Source organism: Ambystoma mexicanum, chromosome 1q, assembly GCF_040938575.1.
Source record: "Ambystoma mexicanum isolate Mex_15411 chromosome 1q, UKY_AmexF1_1, whole genome shotgun sequence".
Lineage (NCBI taxonomy): Eukaryota > Metazoa > Chordata > Amphibia > Caudata > Ambystomatidae > Ambystoma > Ambystoma mexicanum.
This window is the reverse complement of record NC_090922.1, coordinates 816,153,067-816,180,788: the sequence shown is the minus strand read 5'-3', so window position 1 is coordinate 816,180,788 and position 27,722 is coordinate 816,153,067. Positions and strand designations below refer to the sequence as shown.

The 27,722-nt window shown below is 46.5% G+C and overlaps 1 long non-coding RNA gene across 1 annotated transcript in view; it reads left to right on the top strand.

Moving 5' to 3' along the window:
- Window positions 1–6,060, top strand: part of LOC138521876 (uncharacterized) — a 48,716-nt gene extending 42,656 nt beyond the window's left edge. The window contains exon 3 of the long non-coding RNA XR_011283150.1: window positions 5,936–6,060. This is a non-coding gene — a long non-coding RNA (uncharacterized lncRNA). The remainder of the gene's footprint in view (window positions 1–5,935) is intronic.
- Window positions 6,061–27,722: the final 21,662 nt, after the last annotated feature.

The following is a 27,722-nucleotide window of genomic DNA, read 5'->3' as shown; positions in this document are numbered from 1 at the left end:
GCGTCCTACAAGTCCTCAAAGTTCCGGGACTTCTGGTCAGTAGTAAAGTAGACTGTATTTTTTAAGAGCAGCCGTGGCATCATTTGGATCATTTAGGGACCTTTGCTTCAATGATGAGCTTGATATGCAGACTTGGAGAAGTTGCCATCATTCTGAAGAAGACTTTCAGGGCCACAGCAGTGCAGTTCACACTCATCCAGTGATGAAGCTATTACTGTTTACTGCTGACACTGGTGACGTAGATTGTCTCGAGAGGATAGCTCAGGGGCAACATGCTCGCCTTGGAAGCAAGACGACACGGAGCACCACCGGTTTGATCCCCGGGTCTGTGCTTGGAAACCTCTGGGTATTAAGCGCGTTATTAATAACCTATCATATCTTATCTTATCATTAGTGCAATTGTCATCTATACGGAGCTGTTGGTACAGGGCAGTCCATCATGCAGTATGGCTATTTCTTGTGGCAGCATTGCAGGGGTCAAGTGGTGCCGTGCTCTTTCTTGAAATGGCAACAACAAAGAGAAACCCCTAGATCAGCTGTATACAAATATGATATGATATGATATAATATTATAGTTATAGCGCGCCTGTGTACACGTGTTTCTAGGCAATAGATTTCATTTTATTCATGGCATGCAAGGCAGAACAAGGATAAGTTTCCTAATGTGATTGTAATGTAACTGGGTCTTGTATAATGTGAATTCTGCCATTCGGTGCAACCTCTTCATGCAAGGCTCTCTAAAGCAGGGGGTGGGGAGGTGGGTTATTGGGAGAAGTGGGAGGGCCAAGGTGCCAATCCCCACATGTTGGTGAATGCAGATATTAGAAGTACAGACTGTCTGTGACATGAGATTCTAAGTAAGATGGACACGTAGGTTTGAGTCTTTCTCTAACCATGGGTAGCAGTGGCAATGCAACATGATGGTATGAAAGAGTGAATATGAGTAGTTAGTCTGTGATGGATGCTTTGTGAGTAGCTAAGGAAGCAGGAAAGGGCAAGTGCTCCCTTTCCTGGTTCACTCTCCTGCCAGGAAGAAAACTCCTAATATGGTCTTGTCTGTTAGTGTCAACATGGGTTACAGATTTCCCTAAACGGGTGTCCAAAGAAAGAAGAATTGCACCCTTTTTATCTCTTTGCTATAGTCTCTGCGCTGGTGGCAATGTGGGTTAAAGGTTTCCCCAAGTTGATGTTTCATAAGTAGAGAATTGCACCCATTGTGCACTCTTTTTGCACTCTTACTTCTTCTGGATAGCCTCTCGGCTGTTGGCAATGTGGGTTACAGGTTTCCCCAAATTGACATTTCATAAATGGAGAATTGCGCCCTTTTTACCTTCTTATTCTACTTGCTCGGTATTAGAAATAGTCTGAAGTTTGTAAATGTTCCACTTGGAGTGCCCAGGGTTACCTTCCCTTCTATTGCAGACCAACTCACCAGCTCTCTCTGGCGACTCCATGTTGCTCTCTGCTGCTGAGCCAGACCCTCTGCGAATCGATAATTCTTTTGACAGCTCTTCCATACCTGCCACCACCTGAACGGCCTCTCTCTTGAGCCCCGCCAGCCTCGCTGGGTCTCTGCGTCCTCCAGCACCTCCAGGAAACTCGAGTCAGGTCGGGAGAATGTCTCCCATACAGCTGGATTTCTCTCCCAGCTGCTGACCATGACTCTGCTTCCTGTTGCGCTTACTCTGCAAAAACGCCTGCCTTCTCTTCCCACTTCAGTGTTGTTCCTGATGGCTTTTGCCGCTCCTTTCCTGCTTCTTCCACACAGCTGTGGTCCATTTTCAAGTTTAAATGTCCCACTCAGGTGCCTTGCCTTCAAACAACTAGACCGCATTTTCCCTTCAGTGACATCTTTGATCCTCATTGACTCTTAGTCCTTCTTCCTTGTCCCAGTACCACAGGCACTATGGATCTTGAGGTCCATAATGGGTTTGAATCTTTTATGTCTATTAATTTCTATTTGATTGTTGAACTGAATGCTATGAGAGTTTAGAGAAGTTAAGTGTATAGCAGTTACATTGGTTTTCTGTACTTTACAATAAATCAATGCTCCAGGGAGAATAGGGGAATCATGAGTTAAAGAGGTCACCAGTTCCCCATGATATGAGTCTCCTCCCATGTGATCCTTCCTCATAATACTGCCCCCAGGGTCAGGATCAGGTAGCAGCTGGCTTCCCCTGGCCACATGAGTGGAGGCCCATACGGATGTACGTTAAAAGAACATACCCTAGAAGATCAAATTACAAAATTATGGAGCCCACTTGCCTGCATTTTGTAATTCGATCTTTTGGGATTTTGCCCATTTGTCCCCCGCACTGCCTTTAATGTATGTGGGGACTCCCCCGCACCTTATAATACCAAACTGGGTTAGCGGGGGACAGCCCCACAATCCCTGCTCCCGTGTTCGGTATTATGGGCTTTGATTAAATCTACTATGCCGAATGCACACTAAACGTGCATTTGGAATTTTAGATTCAATCTTTTCGTCCATTTCCGGCCCATACTGGGGTCTCAGTGATATCTCACTAGTTTCATCGCAGCTCCCACCACTTGTATCCACAGTACACAGTGATGTTTGTATTTGTAGAATTTAAACAGTACACCATTCATGAACTAAATATTTTGAATTTCATGAGGTAAATAATAAAGAGCTAATGTTCAGAACTAAGCAAAAAAAGTTTGCGTTGGGAATGGAAAAGATGCAAAGATGAAGCGGTTGTAATATCAAGTGAAAGTGAATTCCAGAGCGTTAGGGAGTGCGGAAACGCATTCATGCTTATTTGTTAAATAGCTAAATTTCTTCTTGCTCGAAGGCACAAGTGATACTAAGTTTTAAGTGATGTAGATAGAGTGTCTGGCTTCCCCGTCTGTATTATACGATGTACATGGTGATGTTATCAATAGCACATGGTGTTATATATTAACCATAAAATAGGCAGTGCCAGAACGCGTTCACTTTATTCATTGGATCTCCCTGATTCTTCTCATCGGAAATGGGTTGTATTAGATTTTAACATATTTAGGGTGGTTGTCTGAACTCAAATGTGCTCTTCGAGTGTCAGTCCTTGTGTTATCAGATACTCCTGCATTTACTAGTACTGTGAGGATGTTTTTGTCTATTTCACTATTTTGGCTTCAAATGAGCTGGCAATCCTGGAATGTCTTATTAGGGTTTGGACAAGAGCTATGCATTTAAATGTCTGAAAGGTCAACCGGTCGTTCTGTATGCAAAGTTGTCTAGGAATGTTGTTCCAGAGTTTGGGGGCATCACAGCCAAGGCAGTCAGTCCCTCCTTGCCTTTTCCTGTTGTAACTTGGGGCCATCATTAGGCCAGCCTTACTTGATCATATTGTTTTGCCCAAGTCCACAGGTTAAATTCTCCATCATTACCTTTAGGTGATGTGCCATTTGAGGCCCGTGAGTGATGCAGAATGTGTTGAACTCAACTCTGTGTTTGACTGTATGCCAGTGCAGGGTCTGGAGGGCCATGGAGATGTGTTCCCATCCTTTAGCCCTTGTAGAGGTCTTGCTGCAGCATTTTGTGCTCTGTGGAGGTGCTTTAGGAGATAAACAGGGAGACCCACATAGAGAAATAAGGCATGAGGCAGTGGACAGCTCTTAAGTAGAAAAAGCAGTTTCTGACCGGTGCTTTGATATGGGGCTCCTGAGAGAGTGAAATGTAAATAATAATGCTAAGCTTTTTTAAACATTTTGTTCAGCTAAGGGCAAGTTCCAATCTCATACGATCAAGGAATAGTGGAGGAATGTAGAGTCTTAGGGGCTGATTCATGGAATTTTTGCGCCAAAAAACGGGGATTTGTGCGCCATTCTGCGCGCAAATCCCCATTTGTTAAACAGGGATTTGCGGGCAGAATGGCGAACAAATCTCTGTTTTTCGGTGCAAATAATTCCATGAATCAGCCCCTTAGTTGGGTCGACAATTATTTCTATTTTGTCCTGGTTTAATTTTAGTGTGTTCTTGTTCAACCAAGAGTTGATCATGATTAGGGTATTGTATAGATCCAATTGTTGCTTTTTGAGCCTGGCATGAGATGGTATAAAGTTTGAGTCTACTAGTAGTTGTAGCCGATAATGTCATGTTGATTGTTCATGAATTAAGAGATTGCTGAACTTCCTGCGGGCTGGAAGGATGGAGCAACAGGAGCTATAGCCTCTTTCTAACTACCCCTTGAGCTCGCTGCCCAACCTAATGACTTTAACTCCCAATATTCAGCTCAAACACTGCCGCCCCTTGACACTCTTTAGCTACTGGGGCTGGGTTTGTGCTGTTTCATCTACAGTACACCTACTGATGTCTGAACTTTAAGATAAGCTTATCCACCGTTCACACTCTTATTATTTTATGTATTTTCTGTTATTTATAGCTCTTATGTGTTGTGAATTGCTTACTTCACTCACTAGTCAGCACGTCCCATCCTGTCCCCTTGCTCACACTGATACTTATCTGAATGTACCAAGTCCTTTGAATAATCTGGTTGCTGAAGTCCTCCTTTGTCTGTCTGAGAGAAATATTTTCCATTCCTGCTCAAGCGTTAAGCTATTGTGTTGCTCAGGATTTCATTGCTGATTTTGTTGAAGGCAGACGATATTTCTCGAAGGGTGAAGTCTCTAGGGTCTGTGAGTATGCATTGTTGTTAAGGTTGTCCCAGATAGCTGAAAGCGTATGCTTTGTTCCTTTCACAGACCTGGATATTAGCTGCTATAGGTCTTTGGATGCTGTCAGGCTCCATGTCTGGAAGAGGTTTTTGGCAGATGCGTTTTTTGAGGAGTTTTTATCAGTTAAATAAGGCTGGAGATTGGATGGTAGTTGGTGGGGCCAGGGGGTTACCAGGTTATTGTTTTTGAAAGCCGTTTAATGTAAGCTGTTTTTAGGGCTCAATGAAGGATTCCGTATCCAGTCGAGCCGTTAAAAAGAGTCCTGAAGAAGGAGTCACATTCCACTTGTTGGATGGTTTTGTAGGTGTTGAATGGACAGGAGTCCTATCAGGATCCCACTGGATTACCGCTATTGATTATTATGAGGAGTCAGTGAGTGGGCAAAATTCTGCACTACTTGAGGGTTATGGTGTGGCCCATATGAAATCTGGGATTTTATTATGGTCCAAACATGTCTACTTGTGATCGGGGTGGTCATATATTTATGAAACTTTATTGGAGAATTGAGTGTTGAAGAGTAAATGGTGTTCGTTTTTCCATGCAGGATAAGGGGTTCCTAATTTCCATCATTAGGTTGACCATTTCGTTTTGTGGGTATTTTGCTATTCCAATTTGCCTGGTATAGTAGGCTTTTTAGTCTTTACGTGTTTTTCAAGTGTCAATTGGGCCTCATTACGAGTTTGGCGGTAACCCGGCAGTGCTAGCTGCGGGTTGCCACCGAACTCGTAACACCGTTCCACCGCTTGATATCCCGGTGCCACTGCGCCATTCCCGGGCCGGGATGTCATGCGGGGATAGGACTTCACAGGAATTTCTAACGGTGCCAGTGCTTCCATGAAAATCATGCCTTCAGGGACCGGCGCCACTGGCAGGTCAGACCTGCCGGGAGCAACGGCCCCTGCAGGCATACTTGTAGTCTGGTGGTCCAGAAAGGGTGCCCGCACCCTTATTTCCAGACCATCCGCCAGGCTTCTAATGAAGCGCAATTTCTCAACGCTAGCATGTCAGGTCTGGCTAAATGAACCTGCCTTTGAATGCTGGCATTGAGGACAAGAATAGGTGCCAAAGCTAATACTACAGGGCAGAGTAGTGAAGGTTGCTTTGTTGCTATTTGTTGGTATCAATTAAAATGCCTTTCTTCCGGTAATGGTGGCAGAATGTGGGGCTGATCTCCAGAGTTGAAGCCCTGGCTGCATCATGCTGCCCCCTGCGCTTCGAGGTCACTAATCTGAGATTGTGTCTTATTCTCTCTTTACAGCTTCCAAGAGCAGCTGAGACATTTGGCTTCAGGAAACCGGCAGATTGTTTTCATACCCAATGATTGAGGGAGCACCGCATCCTCTAATACCAACATTCGCAGAGTTCCCTGGACAGCCGGCCACATAGGACGCTACTCTCCAAAGGCAATTAAACCTGAGGCGGCTTCACTCGGTGTGCTTCTTTCAACCACATCTGTGCCACTTGTCTCGCTGTTGCATGCTGCTCTGCCTCTGTTCAACTCTTATTCTTTATATCCCCTTAGTCTGCGACTCTTAACCCCCATCCAATCTCGCATTCCCTCTGTTCGTTTCCCCCTGTTACTTCTCTTCTGGAGTAGCTCACAGAGGGATCCAGGATACCTTCCCCTACGTAAAGCGCACATGGGTAGGTTTTCTAAACTCGGCTTCTCTCTGCTCCAATAATGAGCTTGTGTATAGGCGCCATACAAATGTCCAATAACATGCCTGCATGTTGGAGGTCAGTAAGATATCACCCCATTTGAATTGCATTTCTTTCCTCAAGGCTGCAAACCACCAGAGCACACTCTGTCAGTGATTAATTGCCTAAAGAAGCTATAATCTGGCATCTTAAAAAATATATTTCTGAAAAGTAATGTAGTGCCCTAGTGGAACAATAATTGTGAATAAGGAGGGGAAATGATACAATGGGAGGGCAGCCTAACATAAAGCACTGGAGTAGTCTTTCAATGATTGCTTTTGTGTAAACCTTTTATTTTTTTAAACGAACATCAAGCAAGAAATTATAGATTTTTAAGAGGCAGTAGGACCACTTTTAATGATCACTCCATACCTCCTCCTCGTCACAGTCCTAAACGCCTGAGAGCCACTCTGCCACTGAAGTCAGCGACTCATCTGCATGCTGATTAAAAATAACAATCATTAACTTGCCTCCACGCCCACAATGGGTGAAGACCATACATAGGCCTATCCTCTCATCCAGAATGCCCTGTGTTTTCTGTCTCAGGGGTGAGGCAGGCGCGTGCAGATATATTTAAGAAAGGGCCTGTGGTGCCCTGTTTGTCTCAGGAGGGAGGCAGGCTCCTGCGAATATGGAGGATGTGTGGGTAGTAGGAACTTTTGTAGTGTAGGGCTTGGCTGTGAATGTGTTTGGGAGCATTGGCCTTGCTGCACAATCGGGGGAAGGAGGAGTGGGACCTGTGGCACTTTAATTCGGATTTTCAAGGCATCGCAATGCTCTTACAGAGACGTATTTATGGAAAGGCAAAAGCGGCTTTTGCCCTGGGACCCCACCTTGGAGGGGAGCCCCACAAGGCTACCTGATCTAAAGAAGTCAGTTTCCATTTTTCATCAAACATAAATAGCACACTTCAAGATATGTTATGGCCTGTTGCTGAGGCTAAACCTATTTCCTGTCTGTTACTGAGAAGTAAATGCTGCTCTGATGAATTCATCCTGTAATGCTTTCTGTGTTCACTGCGATATATATAGTTTGTGCATTCACCACGGGGCAACTCCTGAAGCATTCTCACCCTGCTGTGGAGATGATATTGATCATGTGCAATAGCCAAAGTGCAAATGCATATTGACAAATTCGAGTGATGCAATGGTTCAGAAGAGCGTGCTAAGCACTCATTGCAGAGATCTGTGTACATATGCAAGATTACAAAACCAAATTCCAGCAAGGCCGTCTCAGCCTATCCTATATCTGAAGTTGATGGACCTGCATGTATGTGCACTTTATGGTTGTATGTGATATAATTGCTGGAATTAACATCGAAGTTGACTTGATATTTCTGTAAAGACACTAAACATCCTGCCCAACATATTTTAGGACTGATGGAATTATATAAACAAACTCTAAGCCTAGAATATTTGGGGAAAGTGTTGGATAGTGCCTTAAACAAAGATATAGTCACCCTCAATGTTATTTCCAGGGAGTATATCACTGGATACCACACTTTGAGGGTCATTCTGAGTTGGGCGGTAGCCATGGTGCTATTAGCACCATGGCTGCCTCCCATACCGGGTCCGGTCTGGTTCAATGGGGACTTACTGGGTCCTTTAATAAGCTTTAATAAGCTCTGCTTCAATTGAACCTTCCCTTCTTTCCTCCTAGAAATTATTTCCACCGTACTTGCTCCAATGCACCTGCTCCCTCTCTCCTGCCTGTCTCCTTACGACCATCAGCTTCTCTTCACAGCCGCAGCAGCACTTCATAGGTTAAACGTCTTTAATTTCTGCTCTGCCCTTGACAGACAGAGCTTGCTCAAAGCCGGCATGCAGAGCTATGTGCTCTAATTAGCACTGCTCAGTTTCACCGGCTGGCGTTCCGATGCTGTTCCTCAATTCCTGCACTCATAGCCACTTTGTGAGTTAAGATAATATGTGGACATGGAATACAGTAAGGTAGGTAAAAGTAACTTGATTAAGTTTGTATATTAAAAGGAGACAGGAGAGAGGCAAGCTCCAGCTATGTCGATGGACTAGCAAGTGGCTGCTCCAAGTGTCACTCTCTCCCAATGTTCCAGGCGGGTCTCACGCACAAGTGAGAATGCATGGACATTCCTACACAATAGCCTACTTACCATAACCTTTACAATTCCACATTTGCATTTAAAAGAGCTGATGGGTTTGGGGGGCTGCCTTTTCTATATTTATGTCAGCCCCATTATCTACCTCATTTCACACATCTTTATCATTTCCTACATTAACAGACATTCCAAGATGCACCCCAATTAACTCTTCTGGTTTTTGCTTCCCAACATTTACATCTTTTTTATTTATTTTATTAGACGTGTGTATGCCGCCTATACACAAGGGTTTTCAGGCGCCACAAGATAAGATGGGGGATAGGGGACAAGGGAATCAGGAACGTAGAGCAACACAACACCTTGGCCTGTGACAATCCTACAGTGCAAGAGCTTGAGAAGGTGGTAAGTGCAGGGGTGAGGGGGTAGAGGGAGAAGTGCAGGAGTGGGCTGCCCCCAGGAAAGGGGGCAGAGAAGTTCTGGGTGGGCCAAGGTGGCAAGTGCCAGGGGTAAAGTGGGGAGAGGGAGGAAGAGTGTGATGGGCAGCGAGTACCAAGTAGGGCTAATCCGGGAAAGGGAGCCTGAGGGCAAGTGCTGGCAAAAGATGCAGGGGGGACTGGTGAGGGTTTGTCTGGCCCCTGTATGACTCTGAAGGGACCAGTCCCCAGTCGCAGTGGCAGGGGGAGAGTTGGCACAGGAGGGGGATAGGGAAGGAAGAGGAGAAAGGAAAGTCTTGAGAGGTTTCTGGAACTTTAGAAGATCTGGCTAAAGTTGGAGGGGGGGACAGAGTCCGTTCCAAAGAGAGGAGCCAGCCAAGGAGAGGAATCTATCTCCCACTCTCTGACAGGAGAAACATTTGACCTGCAGAGAGTTGGAGCCAGAGGACCGAAGGACTCTGGCCAGGAGGTATTTAGGGAGGGAAAGCTGGATGTAAAGAGGTCCCAGGCCCCAGACAGTCTTGCCGATGATGCAGAGGGTCTTGAATGTGTTCCTTGTGGTCATCGGAAAGCAAGTTGAGAGATTTTAGGGCTGCAGAGATTGAGGCCAAGGATAAGTCTCACAGTCCTATTCTGGATTAGTTGGAGGGGGCGACTGGAGGAAAGAGGCAGATTGAGGGTGAGGCTGTTGCAGTACTCTAGCCTAGAGAGAACCAGGGCTCTGGAGATGTTAAGCTTCTGGGTGAAGGTGAGGAAAGATAAAATGCCCCTAAGAAGGTGAACTTGAAAGTTGGACTTCTTGGCAGGGTCCGTGATGTGTGGAGAGAAAGAGAGAGAGGAGTCAAAGATGATCCCAAGGTTGTTTGCCTCGCAGGTGGGTGAGGGGATGGTACCCAGAGAGTCTGGCCAGAGAGAGGGGGGGGTAGCAATGAGCAGGCATCCCAAAGAGTAGGCTCTCTGTCTTACTGGCATTAAGGCAGAGATCATTGGCAGAGCACCATGCCTGAATAGCAGTCAGGCAGTCAGGTATGAGGGAGTAGGAGGAGGACGAGGATGGCAGCTTGAAGGAGAGTTGTGTGTCATCTGCAAAACACTGGAAATTAAGGGAGAAGGTGGAGATCAGCTAGGCCAGAGGGGCCAGGTAGATGTTGAAAAGCCATGGCGATACAATGGAGCCCTGATGGATGCCAAAGTAGAGAGTGTGATGGAGGAGGGAAAGGGATCTATTTGCACTTGGCACGGTGTGTTTCAGAGGAAGGAGGTAATCTGTGCCAGTGCCCTGTCCATGATGCCTAGGGTATCATGAAGACAGTTTATGAGGATGGATTGGTTGACTGGTTCAAAGGCAGAAGAGAGATCGAGGAGGATCAGAACAGAGGGAGAGTTAGAATACAGGTTAGAGAGTAGGTCTTCATGGGTGTTCAAGAGAGCAGCTTCTGTGCCTCTGGCAGCCCTAAAACCAGACTGGTTGTCATGGAGGCAGTTGGCTGGTGTGGAGGGTCAGCTGGGGGATGACCAGCTTCTCCATTATTTTGCCCAAGAAAGGGATGATGGAGCGATAGTAAGCTGGGAAATAACGGTCAGCAGACAGATTTTTTAGGAGAGGGTGCACAAGAGAGTGCTTAAGGGGTTGGGGGAAAGAGCCAGTGGCAAATGAGTGGTTGCAGAGGTCAGCCACGGCTGGAGCAAGAGAGGCAATGTTCGTCCTTGATGGTTCTGGAGAAGCAGGGGAGCACCTGTTTAGAGGACACTTTCATAGAGCGGACGGCTCTTGAGATCCCATCTGACGCAATGGAAGAGAAAGAGGAGAGTATGGGGCAAGGGAGGTGAGCGAGAGGGTGAGGTGGTGAAGGGGAGGAGCAGAAGGCAGAGAGCACAGGATGTCCAAAGTTTTGGAGGAGAAGTGGGTGGCCAGTGCAGAGCAGAGGGCCTGGGAGTGGGGAGGTGAGGGGGAGACTGTGGTAGGATTGGCAAGTTCCTTGCTGATTTCAAAGAGTTCAGCCGTCTTGTTGGTGGCTTCAGAGATACAGGCTTGGACATGAGCCCTCTTCTTGGAGTAGATGGACAGAGGGTATTGCCTTTGGAGTAGACGGCAGGCCAGTTTGTCAGAGGAGGAGCTAGATGCCTGCCACGTCTGCTCTGCACCTTCGCATTTGCGTTTCAAAGCAACCAAGTTGGAGTTGCATTTGGCGGAAGGCTTCAGGTGCATCCTCATGATGGGGCAAGCATGTCCAGAGTGTTGGAGATAGAGATATGGAGATTAGCAAGAGCAGAGTCAGAGGGAGAGTGTAATGAAGGGGACAGAGGAGGGATGAAGGAAGAGGCAAATGCAGCAGCTGACACACGCTTCAGTGGTCGAATGACGGAGAATGACGGAGAAGGAGACGGGCAGTGCAGGTGGCGGTTTCAGGGGACAGGGAAGGTCGAGGTGGGAAGAGAGGAGAGAGAGGTCAGACCAGGAGAGAGGGGTAATAAGAGGGTTAGAGAGAAGGATGTCTGTTGAGATAAGAGCACCAAGGGTGTGTCCGGCCAAGTGGGTTGGGCCAGAAAGAAGGGTCAAGTGGGAAAGAGTGTCACAGAGGTTGCAGAAGAGATCAGTGGCCCCACCGAGAGAGTTGAGATGGATGTTGAAGTATCCAAGGAAGATACGTTTGGGGAGGAGGCAAGAGTGGAGGAGGACATATCAGCCCATTCTAAGAGGAAGAGGGAGGATGGTCGAGGTGGTTTGTAGATGTTAGCGAGAGTATGAGGGAAAGTAGGTGAGACAGACAGCCTGCAGACTAGGCTTTAAAAGGATGAGTAGGATTTAGTGGGGATGATGGAGGCAGGAAACCACTCAGAGAAGATCAGAGCCACACCACCACCACCTGGGAGTGCCTGGGATTGGACAAGATCTTGTAGCCTTCAGGGAGAAGAGTGTCAAAAGTAGTGACAGAGCTGCCCTTGAACCACGTCTCAGTGAGAGCAAGAACGTCATGGTCTTCAAGAAGGTGACTGTAACGCTCACCTGATTCCCACAGAGGCGCCGATCTGTTCTGGACTGCTATAACATCTTCCAAGGTGATGCGCAGGACACGGAAGACGGACTGGACCGGACCCCCAAACCTCGCCTGTCTGGCCCGTAGAAGATTCCTTCTGTAGATGGAAAAGGGGATTAACTGTCTGCTGGATAATGTGTCGGATTCCCCCCCTTCCCCCTCTCACACTCCTCGAACCCCCTGCGCGATTCCCCATAGAGTCTCACCTTAGAGTCTGAAAGGACGAGCTCTCCATCCTGCTTCCGATGCAGGGGCGCGTTGATTACCAGTTACTTCACTGGATCTCGGGTTTGGTGAGTATTCAACTCCGCTTGACTTTTCCGATATGAGGCCGTAAGTATTCAGTTGCAAAAGTTCAAGCCTTAATTGTCCGTTGTCCTTTTCCCTATTTCAGATGTAGGATGAAGAATCCGCGTAGAGGAATGGATTCGCCGAAGGTAACTCTGGTGAGTCTTTTTGATGGATGGTTCCCTTAGTGATCTTGCTTTCACCCACTAATGCGTGTGTCTTTGTCCCCTTAGGGGCCGGGGTACGGAAGTGCCAAAGAAGCGGCGCCGACCCGAGGTGAGGAAAGATTGTCCCAACAATAATCAGGTAAGTCTTAAGGTGGAAGAATCAGGCCTTCCTCGATCTGTTCCTTCGCTCACCTTTGTTTTGTCTCTTTTTCTCCTTAGGCACTGAAAGCCGACGGATGGTGCCAATGGTGGCTGAAGAGCCCGAGGGTGCCTTGTGAAGGTGAGTGGAACGCGGCGCTGCAGCGAGCGATGCGATGCGCTTCTAAAAATAATGTCTTTTCTCAGGATCGTCGGAGTGATGGTTCCGGACTCTGGATGGAGGTAGGTAAAGTTCAATTATTCACCTTTCTCTCCTTTCCTTCCTTTTCAGGTGTTCCAGGTTGCAGGCGGGCGTGGCTGGAGCCAGGATGCAGGAGCAGACACGGTGAGCGTCCAGCTGCTAGATGCAGAACAACGCGAAGCGTGAGCTGCTGTATGGGCGTGGTTTAAATAGCCCCCCAAAGTAGTTCCAGGTAAGTATTCTTCCTCAGCCACGCCCGAGTCGTAAAATAGTCCCATAGGTAAAATAGTCCCTTTCAGACCTCAAGGAGGTCTGGATCCGGCAGCATGGTCTGCATCAGGTAAGTCAATCCAAGCACTCCCATAATGAGCCTGGCGCCTATGGTGCCAGGACAATGTCTAAAGAGCCCCTATAAGGGGTTGCTGGGTCCCTCCCTGGGGACATGATGTCTGCTTTCGGGAATGCTGGCCCTGAACTGGCTTCCCGGGAGTAGGCATCATGACAGCACTCTCCCCCAAGGCCCCTCCCAAGATTGTTCCCTCTGGGGGTTTTGGTTTGTTTGGGAAGATCCGGTGGAATTTCTTAATTAATCGAGGTGCATGTACATGGTCACTGGGTTCCCACGACCTCTCCTGAGGCCCGTATCCCTTCCAATCGATTAGATAGAATAGTTTTGACCTTAACATCTTTGAATCTAAAATGTTCTTCACCTCAAATTCAGGTTCTCCATCTATTTGAATGGGTTCTGGAGGCTTGATTAGTCTGGTTCCAGGTTGCACTGGTTTAAAAAGTGACACATGAAAAACAGGGAGAATTCGCATGTTAGCTGGTAAATCAAGTTTAACGGCCGCTGGATTGATTATGGCTGTAATGGAGTAAGGCCCCAGATATTTTAGATTAAAAGTTCGAGGTCCCTTGAGCGATAAGTGCCTGGTAGCCAGCCATACTTGGTCCCCAATCTGGTACTGAGGTGCTTCACTCCGATGCAGGTCAGCATTCTTCTTGTATTTTCTCTTGGCTTGTTGTAAATGTGTAGTTGCTTCTTTGAAGGCTTGGGTAATTGTAGAATGCAGATGGTCCACTGCGGGCATTCCGAGGCCTTGAGGCGAGTCGAGGTCTGAGGTTCGAGGGTGATGCCCATATAAAGTATAAAAAGGACTTTGCCCAGTTCCAGAGTGTACCGAATTATTATATGCATATTCGGCTATCCAAAGAATGTCTTTCCAGTTACTTTCAGATTGCTGCAACATACACCGTAAATATTGCTCAAGGGTCTGATTCGTCCTCTCTGTTTGACCATCGGTCTGAGGGTGGTGACTAGTCGATAATCTTACATCGATTTGTGCCAATTGACAACATCTATGCCAAAAGTGGCAAATGAATTGGCTTCCCCGGTCTGAGATTAGTACAGACGGGAATCCATGTAAACGAACAATATTTTCAAGGAATTCTTTGGCTAGAACTGAAGCTGAAGGTAAACCTTTCAATGGAATGAAGTGGGCCATTTTGGAAAATAAATCCACAATAACAAGAATAGTGTTATATCCTGAACAAGAAGGTAAGTCCGTAATAAAATCCAATGACAGGGTGTGCCAAGGTGCTGGCGGAATGTCTAAAGGTTGAAGGAGACCAGCTGGTCTTTTCTTTTGGCCTTTATTTTGGGCGCAAACACCACAGGACATCACAAATGATTTAACATCTTTTAGCCAAGAAGGCCACCAGAATTGTCGTTTCACCTTCCGGCAGCATGGTCTGCATCAGGTAAGTCAATCCAAGCACTCCCATAATGAGCCTGGCGCCTATGGTGCCAGGACTGATGCCTTCTATGAGCCTGGCGCCAAAGGCGCCAGGACAATGTCCAAAGAGCCCCTATAAGGGGTTGCTGGGTCCCTCCCTGGGGACATGATGTCTGCTTTCGGGGACGCTGGCCCTGAACTGGCTTCCCGGGAGTAGGCATCATGACAGTGACAGATGTCAGTGGAATGTCTGATAGCAGAGCGAGAATTGAGGGTGTCTAATTGAAGCTGGTTGTCCGCTTTAAAATATTTGCAGGGGCTTGGGGGACTCCACTGGGGGGAGAGGGGAGAATGGGTGAGGAAAGTGGTGGAAGGAGAGGGAGGGAAGTTGAAGAGAGAAGGAAGGTGCCTGTCAAGAAGGCGGAGGTTGGGTTGAGAGCCCTGGGCCATGATAGTGCCATTATGATAGCCATTAATGGTGCATTTGGAAGATGCAAAGTGTGCCAAGAGCACTTCCCATCTGGTTGCAGCAAAAATGGGAGAGAAGGAGAAAGGGGAGAGGTCAGAGACCATATGGGGGGTCCGTAGGTCAAAAGAATGAACTAGAAAGAGAATGTCAGTGATAGTCTGTCTAGAGGAGACATTGCTGTAGATGTCTGCGATGGGCAGACCAGGGTTGGAGCTCAGGAGTGCCTTTTTTAGTTTCTTTCTTCCAGACTTGGTGAGAGAGGGAGGATAGGAGATGGGGACGCAGTTAGAAAAGGTAGGGGAGAAGGAGAGTGGCATAGGTGCAGAAAAGAGGGGGAGCCATCGGATTGCAGGGGAGAAAATCAAGCACTGTGCAACAGTAGAATCACACTAGGCGGCCGAGCAGGCAGAGATTATTGAGCACATTGGAAGTGCTCAGATATACAGATCAGTTAACAAAATGATAGCACGCCTACATTCGAATTTAGCCAAAAGCACTAAAAAAAGTGCAAAATGGTGGTGGATGCGCAGATGGAAGCACACCTAAATATGTATTTAGCCAAAAGCACTAATAAGTACAAAATGGAGGTGGATGCCCAGTTGGAAGCACGCTGTGAGAAACCTGAAGGTGTCTCCCTGGCTAGTCCCCAGGGATCTGTCATCCAGGTGGCCAGGACACAGCCATCACTACTGGATCCAGTTCCTGGGGGTGGACCAGCGCAGGAGGATCACCTGGAGGAGGGGTCCTCAGGGAGTGAAATCGGGACACTGACGGGTGTGGCACGGTATCCCCCTTCTTATAACACCTTTTCCCCAGCCTACCAGGTAGGATAGTCAGACACTGAACCCTCCCCCCCCTTTTCCGACACAAACACTTTCTTACATCACGAAAGACAACGGACTAACACTAGAGCCGTTTACTTGACATGTCCCAACACAAGGGTCAGGCAGAGTCAGGCAATTGACCAGAACCACACACACCTGATGGCCCTTCCCTTCCCCACAAGTATAAAAGGTGGACCATGAGAGCACACTACGAGCAAGGAGGACCACATAACGAGACAGCTATCCAGGTACGGCAATTCAAGAGGAGGAGAAAGGCAGCCAGAATTGAAGGGGGGACAAGGAGAGAAATGACCTTGCCCTTTCCGACCCAGACCCGCAAAGCCTCCGAGAAAGAAATCATAAGACTGTGAACAATGACCAGCATGTGGTTGGCAAAAGGGAACCCGACTGAGGGATGCCAAGAAAAAGGGGTGAAGCATGATGCCCCAATGAACATTCTGTTGACGAGAGTGAACCTGACAGAGGGATGTCCACAGTGGATTGTCTAAAAGGACATCAAGACTTGTGAATGCCACAGGTGAAACCGTTTTGGGAAAAGCCGAGGCTAACATTCGAGAAAGGGTCTGAACCAGGAAGAGGGTGATCCAGGGGTGAGAAGTCATCACCCAACATACATACGGAAAGGAACCTTTTGTTTGTTATTTTAAACACATCGGGCCTCATTACGACCCAGGCGGTAAGTTACCGCCTGGGCCGTGACTTTACCACCATGGCGTAAACTATGTTTACGCCATGGTGGTTGGCGGACTTACCGCCCCATTCCGACCTAGGTGGGGCGGTAAGTCCCCAATCCCCATTTACCCTTCCCCATTCCCATTTTTGCCCCATAGGGCATAATGGGAGTGGGGAAGGCGTTAATTACGCCACCGTAAATTACGGTGGCGTAATTTACTCCATGGTCCCTTAGCGCCATGGATTTTAACACCTGCTAAAAGCAGGTGTTAAAAGCACCATGGCGCTAGGGGACCTCGTAATTGGCGGTAAGGGGTCGGCGCAGCTAACGCTGGCGTTAACCCCTTACCGCCAGGGTCGTAATGAGGCCCATCATGTCCTCATGACTTTTTGTAGAAAAGAGACTTAACCACAAAAGGTCCTGATACTGCAGAATGGAATTCTAGTTTTGTGCTGGGAAAGCTCGAGTGTGCTGTGCCCAGGAGTCCCGTCTTGTCCCGTCCTCAAAACGTGGGGAAGGGAGACCCCCGGCTACCACATCCTGACTTCTCATTTGTTAACACTTCTTTCTTTCTTGTGAACACTATCCTGCGCTGTTTTTGTATTTAGCGTAAGGATTAGCAATATTTCTTTTTGTTTTAGTATAGGCCCTTTTATTTGTCACAACGCCACTAGGACTGCCTTATTAATATTGGATGGTCGTAGCTTGCTCCCATCTTAGATTTAGGTTTAGATTAGGCATTTTTCCAACCTACCTATACAGTTTAATAAACACCCGTGAACTGTGATCACTTGTGTCTGTTTTTACTGTTGCCACCATGAGTTCCTTACAACACCTAAATATGAATTTAGCCAAACACACTAAAAGCAGTGCAAAATGGAGATGGATGCACAGTTTGGAGCACACCAGAGGATAGAAGAGTTATAAGTAATGAGTAGTTAATTTCTGGGTCATTCATTGAAGTAGGGCATTACCAGAGCCATAGGAGTCAGAATGATGATGCACGTCAAGATGCATGGAGCTGAGTTATTTCACAGTAGTGAATGGCGGGTGCAAAGTAGGCAAAGTAGGTGTGGTGGCAGGTGAGAGCATCAAGGAGGGGGAGCAGGGAAGGAGATATGAGGCTGCAATGCAGTGACGCGAAAAGCACCCAATAGGGGTACATGTGGTGCTGAGAGGGAGAAAAGTAACAGAGGGAAAGAATAAAGAGGTCTGCGGGCTGTAGATCAAAGAGGCTTCACTGACATTGGGGCTTACCGGGTGTGGCGAGGATCAGTGCAGAGACCCAGGGTCGGCGTTGTTGGTCAGGGGGGATGGACCCCTCCAGTCCCAGACAGGCACAGACAGGGTGAGCAGCAACTCTTAGAATGTTGGCCCGTAGAGGGGGGCCGGCTTCATCTGCCGGCTCCCGGGCCTACCAGAATGAAGAGGGCTGCCTGATCCAATCAGGCAGCTGGATTAAAGCAGGTCGGGAGCCTCATTCAACCATTCTGGGTGGGCTAGAGCGGTTCCTGATAAGAACACCATGTGTCTTGGAAAAGGCGTAGACTCTCTGGGCTTTTCCTGGGCCTTAACTTAATGTTCGTCCTAATGGAGGCCAGACAGCTGTCTTTATCTCAGTCCTGTATTTCTCTCGCTATTTGAAGTCTGCACTACACTGTGCTCGTTTTTCTCCATCAGAGCATTGGACCCGGATATCTCTCTGCATTACTGCTCACCCTGAAGACCGATCAATGCTTTTGCTCCCTTAAACATCTTCTGGCTCCTGGGTGAATAGACTAGGCCTGCTAGAAAGGTAGCAGCTGCGTGTCGGCTGTTTCATCACTGTAGAGCTCCACCTTCAGGCCCTATATTCAAACTTCAGTGGGTCATCTTTGGTCCTACTTTGAGTGATTTTCAGAACTCATTTGGCACTGCTTCCGGGTCACTGCATATATTTTGGTGTTATGGTTACCCTCGAATCTGTCCTCTGAACCGGGCATTAATCTGCAGTTCTATTTGATCGACTGAAGCGGGCGTTAATTATATTCCAGCCAATCCCATTCCGGGCTGCCCGTGAGGACCTTTTGGCGCCTTTCAGACGTTATTACTCACAAATGAATCTTCTTTGGGCCACACACCAACCTCAGCTCCGACCCATTCAGGGATGATGAAAGTGGCTCCCAGCACTCTTTAAAGCTCACTCGCACGGCTGCCTGCACTCCCATCACCAGGAGCTATAGTAACTGTGCCTCACTGTGTTTCATTCCTCTCTATTGGGACACATTTAAAGGCATGGTCTAGTAAATATTTTTATTGTCCCTACGGGTCGGCCATGTTTTTTTAAGCCTAAGTGGCTCGATTTTAGAAAACTTTCCTATGGACCTTACCCGAGTTTTCGTCCATTAAACGCACGCGAAAACAAGCACCAGGGAGCCGCCATTTTCTGATAATCCTATCTTTTCCCCGATCGCCCTGGCTGACCTGCTTTTGCGGCACTAAATCAATTCCCCCGCCCTGAGCCTGACATTATCAAAACATTCATATTCCCCGCCTCTCTCTGTGACGTTACTGTGCTGCGTAGGCAAACGCGCCCAGTCGTCTTCTACGCGACTCCACACAGAACCCGGAAACCAACACAGACCATCTCACAAGACAGCGCGCCACAATTCGGAATATGAAACTGTACTTTAAAATGAAACAGCAACACGGTACATTTGGTAAAGTACATTTATTTTACATTAAATGTTTAGAGAATATTCAGCAATTGCCATATGAACTCCGAAAGCCATTTATTTTATTTTATCTGTATCCGCCATGGTACACAGGGTGTTGCTTTTCGTTAAAAGAAGCACTTTGGAAGCACGGTGAGCCGCAAGGCTGTTTCATCAACTAGGCACTAGTCCATCTTAAAGGTTGATATGTTGCTTCTAGCCACTAGTACAGCGTAAGGGCATGTGGGCCCTTGGCGATCTTCCCATAAAATTGTTAGTGTGCTCCAGTTGTTCACACGAAGCTGCAGGTGTATACTGTAAAAGCCATCTGCTGGTGTCTCAAACCGATGGCAGTAGCAGAAGGGGAGCAAATACCTGTTATGAAAACAAAAAAATTATAATTAGTCTCGCCAGCCGATCTTCATTAATATTACTTATTTTATTTATTACAGCCGATCAGAAACTATTTGCTTGCAAGGATAGTTCAATGGAGTATGTTCGGCTCTAAAATCAATGCGAAAAGTAACAAAATAAATCGAGGCCCACACACAATGATAAACGACAGTTAGTCTACATGCGTGAGGAATGATATGATATATGATATGGCATTTGTAACGCGCCTATACTCAAGTGTTTCTAGGCGTGACGAGGCAGGTGGGGAACAAGGGCAGACAGACAACGATCCTACTAGGCCAGGTGTCTTTCTGATCGCGCATGGGGAAGGGCTGTACATGGTTAGTTGAATACAAATTAAATAATAGGGCCAGCTGGTGGCAAGTGCAAGGTAAATGCCGGGAGAAGGGGCTGAAAGATACAGAGACAGTCCCGTAGTGCAGGTAGGCAGTGCAGGGAAAAGTGGCTGGGCCAAGGACCGAGATCGGTGAGACCAGTGGACCTGCATGCCCATGTGCCCACTACGAACATGTTTTACTTGCTTTTCCTAGCTCTTCATTCATTCATTTATTCATGCATCCATTCATTAAATCTTCATTCCGGTATTAAAGCGTGTAAGGATTTACTTACATTATATTTGAAATTTCCATTGTGTCTCTTCGTAATGCAGTCTGTAAAACGGACCGTGCTCTTGACAACGATTTTTCGTATACTGAACTAAAATGAAACTCGGTCTAGTTTCTGAATTTTCTGCCTTATTGTCTCTTACGTTATTGCGCACCCCCTTCAAATGTAGTTCTTTCGGCATGGTCCCTGTCTCAAGGTCAAAAAACAATAGACCCTTATACTTGCAGTGCGACTTGTGGGCCTCATCTGGGCGCTGTCCTTCGCATTCTTTATTTGCAACATCACGTAGTATAGGCATCTGTGAGAACTTGAAGTTTAGAATCCGTCTATGTAGTGCGCCTCAATGTGCAAATGCGAACTGGCTTCTCTCCCAAATGCCACGGCCCCCTTGGCTGGCGCGTTCTAAGTGCCCCAATTTTGTCCCCGTTGTCTGCGAGCTTTGCAGCCCAAATTGAGACATTTAATTTTTGGCGGAAGGTCAGGGAAAGTATAAAGTACCACAGGAGTTGAGTTAAAAGTGAGATTTATTGTTTGTTTGTTTGTTTTATTATTTGCAATACGCAAGCCTCCCCTCCGTTAACAGTGCGCAGCATTTACATTTACATGAGATGAGACATGAGAAAAATATATACATACACATATGTGAGGTGAATAGAGAGAATTCAAAGATGACACCCAGCTTGTTCGCCACCCATGATGGTGAAGGTAGGGGTTAGGTTTACAGGTACACTGTACAATAACATTTCTTTACAAAAAGACAATCGTATTGCAATTATTTAAACCGGGATTTGTACTTCACAATCAGCTGTGCTTCGGGTGGGCATGGCACAGTCGCAATGTTCGGTGGCAATGGATCACTGCTCTGCACAGAAACGTCCAAAATTCCCTATCTGTGCTTCTCTAACACAGCAACAATAAGGCCTTTCACAAAGTCGAACTGCATTTCATCATAGACTGGTTTGATCACCCATTGCTTACTTCGTTTTGAAAACACCTTAGTGTAGCGAGGCATCCTTACTTTACCCCTAGTCCTAGATTGTTCACGTCCGACATTGCTGTTATGGGCCAAGACCGCTAGTAGAGTGCGATGTTTCATGCCCCGAAAGCTAAAATGCAAGCGCTTTGGCCTGTACTTTAGGCACATATTGTGGAACACCTCCAAATCTCCTGTGTGACAGAATTCTGTCAGTCCTCTCAAATCTCTTGATAGAGTTTTGTCGAAAACAATCTTCTCAATGGCTTTGTGTGTTGGTGAAGATGGAATCAACCACTTCTTCTTCCGTGCCTCCTCTGGGGACAAAGGGCCATGTTCACATTGGTGGAAATGTTGATTTGCTGTCCAGCGGTGAACGTTGGTACAGTGGTGCATCAGTGACCGCCATTTTTCAAGTAGTATTTCCACTGACCCCTCACAAGTTTTTGAGCTCCACCAAAGATGGTTGGTGATAGAATGTGACCACTGCAAAATACTTTCAAAACCTTTTTTTTTCCTGCAGCCGAGATTTTCTTATTGATTGATTTAGCAAGATGCGATACGTCAAATTGATGTTTAATATGTGGGAACTGCTCTCTCATTGTCTTGACAATTGAAACGTGTCTATCCGTGGCTATGAGGTCGATGTGCATTCCCCTTGATTGTAGATATTCCACTGATTTTATAAATCCTAGTTTCTCTATGGCCACTGACGATGTACATTGTGTTACCTGCACGACCACCAAACTCACAATTTTCTTACTATCCATGTCCTGAAAGTGGTAGGTGCAGTACTTGGCAGAAAATCCAGGGCTGTCGCACTGTCCATCGCCGGCTAGCCTGAATCGTTTACCTTCGAATGTACTTGCTAGAGACAATTGTTCAATTTTCCAAGCATCACTAATGGCCGGAAACAGATAATCACGTTGGTATATGTAGTACAGCGCTTTAGAAATGAAATGGAGTCCCACAAACTGAAAGAAAGCCTCTAACTTTCTAAAACTGGAGCCACTAAAAAGTGATGCAGCTGCACACAGTAGATTGCCTGCTGGCAGTTTCCCCAGCATCAGTTGTGCAGACCATGAGAACCTATGATTTAATCTACAGGCGGCATTTATTTTGACGTTACTGCCTTTTATTTGACGAGTCACATTAATCAATGGCTTCCCACATACTTCCCCTCTAATGGAATGCACACATTTCAGCATACTTATAATTTCCATCAAACAACTGTCGAATACAATGTGTTTGCTCTCTTTCATTAGACTGTCATCCTGCGTCAACGTTGTTTCGGCCTGTGACGTTGTGGAGATTTCAACACATTGGAAAGTAATATCGCTGATATCAAGTTCTGATCCGTCTATGGATGCTGCGGCTGGTTCATTCTCAGTCATTTCGACATCTATTACTTCAACATTGATGGGAGAACACAACAATGTCGACAGGTTTTTTGGTGGCAAATTTTTGGCGGATGTAGATTGTGTGAATTGATCTGCAACTACTTCAGAGCTATCTTCAATACATTCAATAACATCTTCTTGTGGTGGTGCGGTCGCACTGTAGCTATGGTCCAATGCAACTTTGCTGTAGTCTCTAAACACAGTTAATTCATGTTCAGGCCATTGGACATGAGCATCTCGAGCCTGAACACGCCTCGCCTCAATTAATAGTTCCTCCATAGTGTACACGGTCGGGCAAGCCACATCTCTCATTCGCTTCATTGTCTGTGTGTGTATAGTTCTGACACCCACGGGTAACTGGAGGAGAGATTGGAAAAGGGATGTTCAGTTTAAACACAAGATGGAGTGTAGTAGAATTGACTGGAAAAAAACATGAAATAGTCCCCAGCACAAACATTTTTTTTAAAATTATGAACTGTTTGTAACTAACCTTTTTTTGTTTTTTTTTCTTTGCAACATTTTTGACTCGACCTTCAACATCTGCACGCTGTAGCTCCGATTCGTTTCCGCATGTCCTCCCTTCCTCTTGCGCTGCAAGGACTATATTTTCTGTATCCGCATAGACAGCACGGAATGAGGCTCCATCGTCTCCCTGAAACATAGTACTTTCATTACTATGTATCAAAATATTGTTAGCATAAAACACACGTGAGGACGAACACACAGGTACATCTCAATAGCCAAACACGATTTAAACATTGTGTGCAACAATCAAACGACAAGTATTCGACCAGTGATGATCTATTTCGATGGAACTGTCAGTATCCATACCTCTGGCTCTGCATGGACTGCCATGAATGGTTGTATTGGAGAGGAGGCATCCGCATCTCCCTGAAACACAGTACTTGGATTAGTATGGTTTTTAATATTGGAAACATAACACACACTTGGGGTCGAACGCACAGGTACATATAAAGAGATACCCGCAAATGATGCATTGTCCAAAAGAATCAAGGAAAATCTAAATATGATCACATTTCATCGACTTATTTCTCCGATTTATTTACATCTGCATCATCTAAATTGGATGTTGTGATTGTAGTGGAAGCTTCGTCGTCTCCCTGAAACACAGCACTTGCGTTAATAGGGAAGAAAGTATAGCAAATGGAATCACATTATATGAGCACGCATGATGGAGCTGTCATTATCCATACCTCGTGCTGCTGAAGAATATCTATGGATGTTGCAAAAGTAGTGCACACTTCCGAAAGCTGTTGCGCCGATTCGTATACGCATGGTCCCGCTTCCACTTCCCCTGGAATTACTTGAATGTCAGGCTCTGCATCAAGTGCAGGGGTTGACGCTCCATCAACTGCTGAAACATAGTACTAGCATTAGTGAGGATTACAATAGTGAAAACATAACACACACCTGGGGTCGACAGCACAGGTACATATCAACGGCTAACCACGAATGAAACATTGTGTAGAACAATCAAACGACAAGAATTCCAGCTTTGATGATGACGCTCGATGGAGCTGTTAGTATCCATACCTCCTGCTGGTGAAGAACATCTAGAAATGTTGTAGATATGGCGGACGCTTCAGCATCTCCCTGAAAGACAGTGCTTGCATTAGTATGGATAACACTAATTATAATTGAAAACAAACACCAGTGGAAGATAACTAAGGTGTGTATCAATTGGAAAGCACTAACCAAACATTCGGTAAAATGATTACACGATAAAATAAAAATATTACTTGACATGCATAAAACAAGTCTGTAGCGGATTAGCCTAGTAAGATTACCTGATACGCGCTAGAAGTGGTTGATAACTGCGACCACGTCAAGGATGTAGAATGTTCTTGCTTCAGATTCAAGGGATAGTCAAGAAGTTGTAGAGGTAAATTAATGATTGATAATGAAATGCCATTATTAAAAATAGCCATGTAAGGCGACAGAATACTTGTAAAATGCTCAATACAGCACAGTTCCCTGTTCCCATATATATACATTGCGTTTGTGGGTTATGAAATCGAAAAGGAATATATTGGTAAATGTCATTATTCAAAAAACTATACACTCATATCAATATCGAAATTATTACAAGGGATAGAACACCTACAATATCAATTAATCCGTTCGGATACCTACACACTACCGCAAGGCCTAAAGCTAAATCCGGACACTTGACTCACTGGTGGCGGAATGTGGACGAATAGAGTGGGAATAGCGTTTTCGAGCAATTTCCGTGTCGTTCGCCGTTTATTCTTCTTTGTTACCCAAGATGTTGTGTACATGTCCAAGGAAAAGTGCCGGCTGCAGATGCAGTATCGATCACCCCTCTTGTTGGACTCTACTTTCCAGCTCATCCAGTGGATATCCGCAATGTCTGACCCATTCTCTTATTCGATCAACAGTTTTCGGGAATACATGCATTTTCGTGCCTTCAGTGCTCGCATGGGTCTTCGAAGGGCAACCGCTAATCGAACAGGCAGGCATTGTTGATAAATCTGAAAAGTAAATATCGACATTATTATACATCTTCAAGAATAAAGATTTGATACAAAAGTAAATGAATCATACAATGATCAATGCAAGGTTTGTTTTGGTCGCAGGAACCATACCAGTTCACTATGTGCGGCTTAGTATTTGCATAAGTTGCAGAAATGTATAAATGATGTGACTAAAAACTGAACATGTGACTCATCCCTTGGATGTTCTGTATTGCACGAGAAGGAAACATGCTTACATTATAGACTGGACCCCCGAAGGGTGCAATTCGATGACAATAGACACAGATGAAAATAAATAGATCTATTGATAGCATAGCAATGGAAACTCAAGTCAATAGCAATGAGACCAATGAACCTAGCACTATTGTGTACTCAACTCGCAAATAGATAGAAATTTAAAAATCTGCGAAATATGACTAGGATACATGGCCTTACCTTGACCAATAAACAGTTGGATTCAGCAAGCAGAGCAGTATGTTGCAGGAGAATAGGTGGGTGGCAACAGGTAGCACACTGATGGGTTTGCTCTAAGCGGTCACAGAAGTTCACGGATAGCACGACGACGAGCAGATTAGCGTAGATCTCAGTGGTAGGAGTTGACTTGCAAAGCACAAAGATGTTCTCATGAGACATATCAAGTGGTGTATAAAGTATTAGAAACAGGGATGTGTTTGTGAATGAATGACGTATGTATGTCGTGGTCTTAGGGGGGCAGCCTGCTTCAAGGGGAGGCCTGGCTGGAGACACGGGGTCTGTCTGAGGAGGCCATGTGACCGATGGCCCCTTGGCGTGGGATACCTTTTGAAGTGTACATGTAGTTTGGCACCTTGGCCTTTCGCGCCCCTGACAGCCCCCATGCCAGCGCGCATCCCCTGGTGCGAACCGCCTTTGATAGAGGGGGGTGGGATGGATGGGCCTGGGGCGTGCAGATAAGGCACAGGAAGACTGCTGAATGGAGACACACTTATGTGGATTGCCGGGGGGCGGCCTGCTTCAAGGGGAGGCCTGGCTGGAGACACGGGGTCTGAGGAGGCCATGTGACCGATGGCCCCTTGGCGTGGGATACCTTTTGAAGTGTACATGTAGTTTGGCACCTTGGCCTTTCGCGCCCCTGACAGCCCCCCATGCCAGCGTGCATCCACTGGCGCGAACCGCCTTTGATAGAGGGGAGTGGGATGGATGGGCCTGGGGCGTGCAGATAAGGCACAGGAAGACTGCTGACTGGAGACACACTTATGTGGATTGCAGGGGGCGGCCTGCTTCAAGGGGAGGCCTGGCTGGAGACACGGGGTCTGAGGAGGCCATGTGACCGATGGCCCCTTGGCGTGGGATACCTTTTGAAGTGTACATGTAGTTTGGCACCTTGGCTTTTCGCGCCCCTGACAGCCCCCCATGCCAGCGCGCATCCACTGGCGCGAACCGCCTTTGATAAAGGGGGGTGGGATGGATGGGCCTGGGGCGTGCAGATAAGGCACAGGAAGACTGCTGAATGGAGACACACTTATGTGGATTGCAGGGGGGTCACCTGCTTCAAGGGGAAGCCTGGCTGGAGTCACGGGGTCTGAGGAGGCCATGTGACCGATGGCCCCTTGGCGTCGGATACCTTTTGAAGTGTACATGTAGTTTGGCACCTTGGCCTTTCGCACCCCTGACAGCCCCCCATGCCAGCGCGCATCCACTGGCGTGAACCGCCTTTATATCAGTATATCGTTGCTTATCAATAACAAATGCCACATACCGGAGATTCTTGTGAGCACAGACCCACACTTCAACTGGTGTATTACAGTGGTCAAGACCCTAAGGCCTGTATAATCCAATGGTAATTGTTAGTATAGACATATGTGTGACTTTTATAGAGACATAACCCACTGAAAGACTTTGAACTAGTGTTATTTAGTGCATGCATTATCGAGAATATGTTATGTTAGCTTAGATAGTGACCACCCTGCTTCACAGGGACCAGACCTTCACCCATTCGGAGCACAGATGTCTGACGTCCATCCTTGAATGGAGACACACTTGATTCATTTAAAAAAATCGAAACAACTGTTGTTAAAATATATGTGGTGTTTTATTTTGTATCTTATTTTGATGACACAAAAATACAAGACTTTAAACATTGTACAGTTCAGGTTGCAGCACAGCGAGAGAAAATCCCCTGTACTGACCACTGTCGCTCGGGAACGTTTCTCTAATGGCACGAACGGCACAGGCGGGTATCACTCTTCGAACGCGGTGCCCAAGCCTCCCGTGGAGCCACCATGTAAAGGAACGATAGGCCACCAGCCTGTACCACCTGTGAAAAGGAATGAAACAAACTGTTTTTAAATGACCAAGATAAGTTTAATAAACTTTTGTTGTCAATGACAATTCTTGTAACTAATGGCATTCTGCACGGACAAATGCTATCTAGACAATGCACACTATTGAACGACTTACATGCGTTACAATGATTTGTAGATGTAATTTTGGATATAGTAGAAGAACATGAAATAGGAGTGGCATGACAAGCAGAGTATACTTACTCGTTACTCGGATTACGAGGACGAACAGTTGCGCGAAGTTCGTGCATAAGCACCATCATTTTTCTCAACACGGCCCGTGTGAGGCAGGCTGCCCTGAAGTCTGGCAGCTCGGTGATGCATTGCGGTCGTGGCTCGCCTTCCGAAATGTAGGCCAGG